Raw genomic sequence first — 8,182 nt, forward strand, 5'->3', positions numbered from 1 at the left:
TAATTTCTTCAATGGCCGTAGACTAGAGTTTCTACTTATTGAGACTGTTTTAATAATTTGACCATTTCACGTATTTCAAAAGTTTTTGGCATACAGTTGTTCATAATATCCTCTGCTTGATTTCTGCAGTGTTTGTACGTCTTCCTTTTCCTTTTCCCAAATTATTTACCTATGCCTTTTTCTTTTTCAGTTTTGTCAATTTTCTTATTCTTTTTGAAGAACTATATTTTGGCTTTGCTCATTCTGTCTATTGAATCTTTATTTTCTATTTCACTTATTTTTATCTTTATTAATTAGACCTGCCTAATTTCTTTAGAGTTATTCTGTTTTTCTAACTTCTTAAAGTTGTGTATTTAGCTCATTTATTTTCAGAATTTCTTCTTCTCTACCACAAGTACCCAGGACTATGCTCAAAAGTAACAGTTCTCACACAGGAAAAGATGCTCAACATCGCTAATTATAATATTAGAGAAATGCAAATCAGAACTACAATGAGGTATCACCTCACACCAGTCAGAATGGCCATTATCAAAAAGTCTACAAACAATAAATGCTGGAGAGTGTGTGGAGAAAAGGGAACCCTCTTACACTGTTGGTGGGAATGTAAATTGGTACAACCACTATGGAAAACAGTATGGAGGTTCCCTAAAAAGCTAAAAATAGAACTAGCATATGATCCAGCAATCCCACTCCAGGCGTTTATCTGGAAAAAAATTTAAAAAGATACAGAGTGTTCATTGCAACATTATTTGCAATAGCTAAGACATGGAAGCAACCTAAATATCCATCAACAGATGAATAGAGAAAGAAGATATGATACATATACAATGGAATATTACTCAGCCATAAAAAAGAATGGAATAGACTGGAGCCTAGAGGCTCTTTGGTGGGGCTAATGGCAGACTCCAGGAAGGCTCACGCCAAGGGGTACTTCCCAGAACTTCTGCTGCCAGTGTTCTTGTCCCCGCAGTGAGCCACAGCCATCCCCTGCCTCTGCAGGAGACCCTCCAACACCAGCAGGATATTGAATCCCTGACAGGAAGGCTGACTGGTTCTAAGGGGGTTGATCCACCGGAATTTGCTGCACTGACAAAAGAATTAAATGCCAGCAGGGAACAACTTCTAAAAAAGGAAGAAGAAATTTCTGAACTTAAAGCTGAAAGAAACAATACAAGACTGTTACTGAAGCATTTGGAGTACCTTGTGTCACGATATGAAAGGTCACTAAGAATGACGGTGGTGAAGTGACAAGCCCTGTCCCCCTCTGGAATGTCCAGCGAAGTTGAGGTTCTCAGGTCACTGAAATCTTTATTTGAGCACCTCAAGGCCTTGGATGAAAGGTAAGGGAGTGACTGAGGGTTTCTTTAGAAAGAGTCTCTGCACTGGAAGAAGAACTAGCTGCTGCTAATCAGGAGATTGCTGCTTTGCATGAACAAAATGTTCACATACAAAGAAAAATGGCATCAAGTGAGGGATCCACAGAGTCAGAACATCTTGAAGGGATGGAACCTGGCCAGAAAGTCCATGAAAAGCGTTTGTCCAATGGCTCTATAGACTCAACTGATGAAACAAGTCTTGTAGTTGAACTACAAGAATTGCTTGAAAAACAAAACTATGAAATGGCCCAAATGAAAGAATGTTTAGCAGCCCTTTCTTCTCAAGCGGGAGAGGTGGAACAGGAAGTAGAGACAGCAAGAAAGGGTCTCATTAAAACAGAAGAAATGGAACACTAAGTATCAAAGGGACATTAGGGAGGCCATGGCACAGAAGGAAGATATGGAAGAAAGAATCATGACCCTTGAGAAGCGTTACCTCAGTGCTCAGAGAGAATCTACCTCCATACATGACATGAATGACAAACTAGAAAATGAGTTAGCAAATAAAGAGGCCATCCTATGGCAGATGGAAGAGAAGAACAGACAGTTACAAGGGCGCCTTGAGCTGGCTGAGCAAAAGTTACAGCAAACTATGGGAAAAGCTGAGAGCTTACCTGAAGTAGAGGCTGAACTGGCTCAGAGAATTGCAGCCCTAACAAAGGCTGAAGAAAGACATGGAAACATTGAAGAATTTATGAGGCATCTAGAAGGTCAAATTGAAGAGAAAAATCAAGAACTTCAAAGAGCTAGGCAAAGAGAGAAAATGAATGGGAGTACAACAAAAGATTATCCGATACTGTGGATAGACATCTGACTGAATCCAACAAACGCTTACAGCTACACTTAAAGGAACGAATGGCTGCTCTAGAAGAGAGGAATGTTTTTTGTTTTTTGTTTTTTTGCGTTATGTGGGCCTCTCACTGTCGTGGCCTCTCTCGTTGCGGAGCACAGGCTCCGGACGTGCTGGCTCAGCGGCCATGGCTTATGGGCCTAGCCGCTCCGCAGCACGTGGGATCTTCCCGGACCGGGGCACGAACCCGTGTCCCCTGCGTCGGCAGGTGGACTCTCAACCACTGCGCCACCAGGGAAGCCCGAGAGGAATGTTTTAATTCAAGAATCAGAAACTTTCAGAAAGAATCTGGAAGAATCTTTACATGATAAGGAAAGATTAGCAGAAGAAATTGAAAAGCTGAGATCTGAACTTGACCAGATGAAAATGAGAACTGACTCTTTAATTGAACCCACAATATCAAGAACTCATCTAGACACCTCAGCTGAGCTGCGGTACTCTGTTGGATCCCTAGTGGACAGCCAGTCTGATTACAGAACAACCAAAGTAATAAGAAGACCAAGGAGAGGTCACATGGGTGTGCGGAGAGATGAGCCAAAGGTGAAATCTCTTGGGGATCATGACTGGACTAGAACACAACAAATTGCAGTGCTAAGTAGCCACCCTTTTGAAAGTGACATAGAAATGTCTGACATTGATGATGATGAAAGAGAAACGATTTTTAGCTCAATGGATCTTCACTCTCCAAGTGGTCATTCTGATGCCCAGACCCTAGCCGTGATGCTTCAGGAACCGCTGGATGCTATCAACAAAGAAATCAGACTAATTCAGGAAGAAAAACAATGTAGAGTTACACGCTGAAGAAATTGAGCATAGAGTGGCTAGTGTGAGTCTGGAAGGCCTGAATTTAGCGAGGGTCCTTCCAGGTACCTCCATCACTTCCTCGATTACAGCTTCCTCACTGGCCAGTTCATCTCCCCCCAGTGGACACTCAACACCAAAGCTCACCCCCTCGAAGTCCTGCCAGGGAAATGGATCGGATGCGAGTCACGACACTGCCAAGTGATCTAAGGAAACATCGGAGAAAGATTGCAGTGGTAGAAGAAGATGGTCGGGAGGATAAATCAACAATTAAATGTGAAACTTCTCCTCCCCCTCCCCCTAGAGCCAACAGGATGACTCATACCCTCCCTTCTTCCTACCGCAATGATGCCCTAAGTAGTTTAACTGCCTCCCTCAAGCCTGAAAGCCTTGGGCTTGGCAGTGCCAACAGCCACCAAGACTCTTCACAAAGCCCCCAAGAAGAAAGGAATCAAGTCTTCAATAGGACGTTTGTTTTGGTAAAAAAAGAAAAACCTCGACTTGGGCAGCTCCGAGGCTTTATGGAGACTGAAGCTGCAGCTCAGGAGTCCCTGGGGATAGGCAAACTTGGAATTCAAACTGAGGATAGAAGACTGAGGAAAAAGCATGAACCTCTAGAAGAAGCTTGGAGAAAGGGATTACCTTCTGCCCAGTGGAATGGGCCCACTGTAGTCGCGTGGTTAGAGCTCTGGTTGGGAATGCCTGCTTGGTAAGTGGCAGCCTGCGGAGCCAATATGAAGAGCGGTGCCACTATGTCTGCTTTATCAGACACTGAGATCCAGAGAGAAACTGCAATCAGCAATCCTCTGCATCGCTTAAAGCTCCAATTAGCAATCCCGGAGATGGTTTCCCTAACCAGTCCTTCAGCTCCTCTGACATCCGAAACTGTGAGTCCATTTGTGCGCCTTCCCTCTCCCAGTGCTGGGTGAACAGCAGCATCTCCAAGTCCACAGAGCAAATCTGTGGCAGCATGAATTATTCTGAGGAGATTTAGCTTGCTCTTCATTAACCTTGCTGCTACTCTTAATAGGTTTTCAACTGAGCAGCTGTGATTCCTACCAGACTTGAAGCCTGCAACCAAGATAGACTTTTGAGCTAGCCTCTAAAGTTTCGATTTTTCTCCCAAGCAACAAGACCAAGAGTTTACTCTTTTTCAGAATTTTTCTTTTTAATTTAATCTAACATCTCAGGAGATGAGCTATAGGCATTAGTACTTTTTGTACTTGTAATGCTAAACTCACTACTTCTTAAGCAGTTTTCATAATTATGAAAGTTCCTCAGTATTTAATGCTTTATAAATACCAAGTGGATTACCTTCCTTCAAAAGAAAAAGAATGAAGTAATTCCATTTGCAGCAACATGGATGAAACTAGAGATTATCATACTAAGTAAATCAGACAGAGAAAGGTAAGTATCATATGATATTGCTATATGTGGAATCTAAAAAAATGATACAAGTGAACTTATTTACAAAACAGAAACAGACTCACAGAACTCGAAAGCAAACTTACGGTTACCAAAGGGGATAGGGAGGGGAGGAGGGATAAATTATGAGCTTGGGATTAACATACACACACTATAAAATAGAGAACAAACAAGGACCTACTGTATAGCACAGGGAACTCTACTCAATGTTCTGTAATAACCTATATGGGAAAAGAATCTGAAAAAGAATGAATATATGTATATGAATAACTGAATCACTATGCTAGATCCCTGAAACTAACACAACCTTGGAAATCAACTATACTCCAATAAAATTTAAAAAAGCCTGTTCTCTATTTTGTCTTGCAATACTGGAAATGACACTCTTCAAACCACATTTTTCCTTTCCTTAGGGTTGCCTGTTAGTTTCTTCCAATAGCTGCTAAAGGGAGACTAGGAGACTGGAGGAAGGAGAAGGAACCTGTCCCTTCTGTGTTTGCTTCCTGTTAATGGCACCCCAGAAATGTTTCTTTACTTTGGCAGTGACATTTTTTGTTCCAGTTCTTTCTATAGTCCCATAACCAGCATCACTGTCTCTCCTTAGAGACACCAGCACCAGGTGGCCAGTGCTTCTTTCCTCAGTGGTTTGATTCGAAGATCTGCAGGGACAGGGGGCTTCCTCTGAACCCCTGAACATCAGCACCTGCTGAACAGCACCCTCTCATCAGAGATCTGGGTCCCAGCTCTGAGAAGTCTCTTTTCCAAGCTGTGAAATTCCGAAAATAGTAACCTCTTCCTTTTTTCCCACAGCTCTAGAAGTAACAGATACTGCCTGCAGTTACTATCCCTGTTGCCTCAGTTGTCCTAAAACCTCTTTACACAGTTCCTATATTAGTTTTTTGTTTCCCTGAATGAACCCCTGACTGATATAGTCATAGACTATATGGATTAACTAATTCTTCATGAGTCAGTTTTAGTATGTTCTATCATTTTAGATTTTGAACCATTACATCTGCTTCAAAATAACTTGTGCTTGTTTTCTGCAGCCTATATATAGCACCCTTTTCACTTTCAGACTTCTAAAAGTAAGCTATAAAGTATTCTTTTAACATGAAGATGCTCTAGTTGCATCTTGGAAATTTTTATATATAGTTTTTCATTCACATTTGGTTCTAAGTATTTTAAATTTTTGTGTGGTTTCTTTTACCCACGGGTAATTAAAGCATGTGTTTAAATTTCAAATGCATGAAATTTTAAAATTCCCCTTTTGGTAATAATATCTACCTTAATTTCCTTGAGTTCAGAGATTAGGATATGTATGATATAGATTTTTGAAATTAAGGAGTTGCTTTATGTCCAGTTCATAACGCATTTCAAAAAACATGTTCCATGTGTACTTGAAAATGTATTTAATAGTGAGCTCAGAATTCTATATATATACACATTAGATCAAGCTTTTTAATTGTGTTCAAATCCTCATCCTTAGTGATTTTTTTTTTTTTGCCTACTTTTAAAATCAATTACTGAAATTGGTGTGATATAATCTAACTGTGCTGGTGGATTTTTCTATCCTTGTAATTTTTCCTAATTTTACTCTCTATATTTAAAGCTACGTTTTACGTATATATAACTTCAGAATTATATATATTCTTTTCTTGGTGAATTGGGAATTGTATGTACCTGTGACCCTCTTTATTTTGAACATTGTTTTTGTCTTAAAGCCTGTTTTATTTGGTATCACTTTAGCTCTATCAACTTTGCTTTGGTTAGTATTTGCCTAGTGCATATTTTCCCATCTTTTCACTCACTACCTTTCGGTGTCCTTATTATGAATTTTTTAATGTATACTGGTAAATAATATATAGTTAATTTAAAAATAATCTAAAGATCTCGGCTTTTAACTGGAACCCTAGTCAAATTATACAGATTGTGAGGACTGATATATTTGTATTCATTTGTATTTTCTTATTTTGCAGTATTTTTTCCACTTCTATGTTTCTCTTTTTCCCTTGCCTCCTTGTATGTTGGATGATTATTATCCCTCATCAATTTTTTTCTTCCTCTAGTTTAGAAAGCATGTTTTAGTTGTTTTTAAAATTCTCTCTCTCACACACCGACACACACAATATTAGTGTATGATTTCTGTGTGAATTTGTGACATAAAACATTTAAATGATACGAACCATTTGAAATGTTAAAATATTCTGGTCAGTGTTTTATGTTCGATAAATATAAATGTTTAATGTAATAAAATAACATTTTAGGCTTGAATAAATTCATATTATAGCATGAAAGTTCAAATATTTCTCTAAAGAAAATCCAGAAAGAGAGAGAATAACAGTGAGTCAAAAATTGCTTTTACAAACCTGACAGCTATTTCTCATCACGTTTGCATTAGTTCTTACATGTCCTAATGAAGGATATGAAGATAATTTGCCATTTTTAAGTCTCATTTAACCTTTTTTTTTGCAATATACTGAATAAGTTTTTTATACTTAATTCGTTGGATGGGTATCTCTAAAGAAGGTTTTGTTATCTGAATTATTTTCATCTTGTTTAATAATGTAATTAGAGTGGTCCCTAAAGACTGAGTTAGGAAAACCTTCAAAGCCAAACCCCTGGCACTTAAGAGAAAAGAAGCGTCAACAGGACTCATGTATGAACTGACAACAGGGCAAACTTCAGCTGCAGCACTGTGGAAAATAAAACTATATAATTGAAGAAAATTTCTGTTCTGTCATATGTCTTACATTTTTGAACTTGTCAAGAAAAGTTATTTTAAAGATAGAAAGGCTATATATACACCCATAGTTTTTCAAAACAAAATGAATTTGACTAGTACACTTAGGGAGAGGGCTGTGACGAGGGTTATGTCTGAGGGAAAAAATTGAAAATCAGAATGTGTACCCATTTCTCCCCAGTGTAGACACACTCTCAACAAGAGATTGAACAAGCTTTCTTCACAACTTCTTAGGGATTTACTTCTTCATGCACATCCCCTTATAACCATGGATTTCCTTCACTTTTCAAGTCTAAGATAAAACTTTAACATTTCCTACCTAACGACAAACACTTAATTCAAGTGAGTGAAGCTTGGGTAACTGATAAGGTACATAACAAACCTTGACTTTCCCAATACTCTAGCCATACATAATGCTTTTTGGTGACCGTCTTATGAAAACAACGTAAAGCAACAGTATTTGTCTTGTGATCATTTTAGTACACTTAGCTGATTCTAAAAATTCAAGATGGGATACATACCTGGACACACAGACAGACACACACACACACACACACACACACACACACACCACCACAGCCCTGCTTGTAGCTTCATCATGGATATCAAAATCTGCAAATATGTTTTGTTTGGCTAATAAGAAGTAGGAGAAATAACTCCTCCATCCTTTGGACACATAGTTCATACTTGATCCAGGCAGCCAATTAATTATGAAGGAGTTTATTTTATAAGTAGGATGTATGAGGACAAGGAAGAAAATCTTACTTTATACCTACAGAAGAATAAAGCTTCAAGGACATATGCAGCAATAACCAGAAGGGGGAGGGGCACAGCTGTCTGTGGGAAAGCAGGACAGATTTATGTCAATTCACAATCTCCAGGCATAAACCCTCCTACTATGATCATATTGTAAGACACCAGTGCACGTTTTTACTACATTTTTCTTTTTGTTTTTACTACATTAAAAGATGTTTTACCTAAAAACAAACA

At 38.8% G+C, this 8,182-nt stretch overlaps 1 pseudogene; it reads left to right on the forward strand.

Moving 5' to 3' along the window:
* The first annotated feature begins 972 nt into the window (after positions 1 to 972).
* Positions 973 to 4,370, forward strand: LOC113618406 (liprin-alpha-2-like; annotated as a pseudogene).
* Positions 4,371 to 8,182: the final 3,812 nt, after the last annotated feature.

Source organism: Aethalodelphis obliquidens, unplaced genomic scaffold (assembly GCF_003676395.1).
Source record: "Aethalodelphis obliquidens isolate GAN/ISIS:26980383/991018 unplaced genomic scaffold, ASM367639v1 scaffold5, whole genome shotgun sequence".
NCBI lineage: Eukaryota > Metazoa > Chordata > Mammalia > Artiodactyla > Delphinidae > Aethalodelphis > Aethalodelphis obliquidens.